The sequence below is a fragment of the Octopus bimaculoides genome, chromosome 6 (genome assembly GCF_001194135.2).
Source record: "Octopus bimaculoides isolate UCB-OBI-ISO-001 chromosome 6, ASM119413v2, whole genome shotgun sequence".
Classification (NCBI taxonomy): Eukaryota; Metazoa; Mollusca; class Cephalopoda; order Octopoda; family Octopodidae; genus Octopus; species Octopus bimaculoides.
This window is the reverse complement of record NC_068986.1, coordinates 55,816,055-55,816,626: the sequence shown is the minus strand read 5'-3', so window position 1 is coordinate 55,816,626 and position 572 is coordinate 55,816,055.

Genomic DNA, 572 nt, shown 5'->3' with positions numbered 1-572 from the left:
ATATATATATAGAGAGAGAGAGAGAGAGAGAGAGAGAGAGAGACACATTCACACATACAGTGTTATACATATGACTACACTACAATTTCTACAAATATTGAAAATACAATCAAAGAAAGAATTATTAAATAAGGGATAAAAAAATTTTAAATATAGGTGTATGAATGTATGTATATATGCATATATACATACACATGTGCACACATACATACATACATACCTACATATACTCATATAAATACATATATATGTGTATGCATGTATGATAGTTTTATGAATGACTGTATGAATATGTATGAAATACACAGTGAATCAAGAATGGTTTATGAAATTCATCATTATATACCAGAAATATTTTGTTTCATTTTATATATTTCCGTATTTTACTATATTTTATAACAAGTGAAAATGTGGACCAATAAATAAATAATTATTTTAACATCATTTTGATATATGCATTCATATACTCATTTCAAAAAGTACATATGTATGTGTGTACAAATATATATGTATATATATATATATATGCTATAGAATATTATATATATTATACATATTATATGATATATATA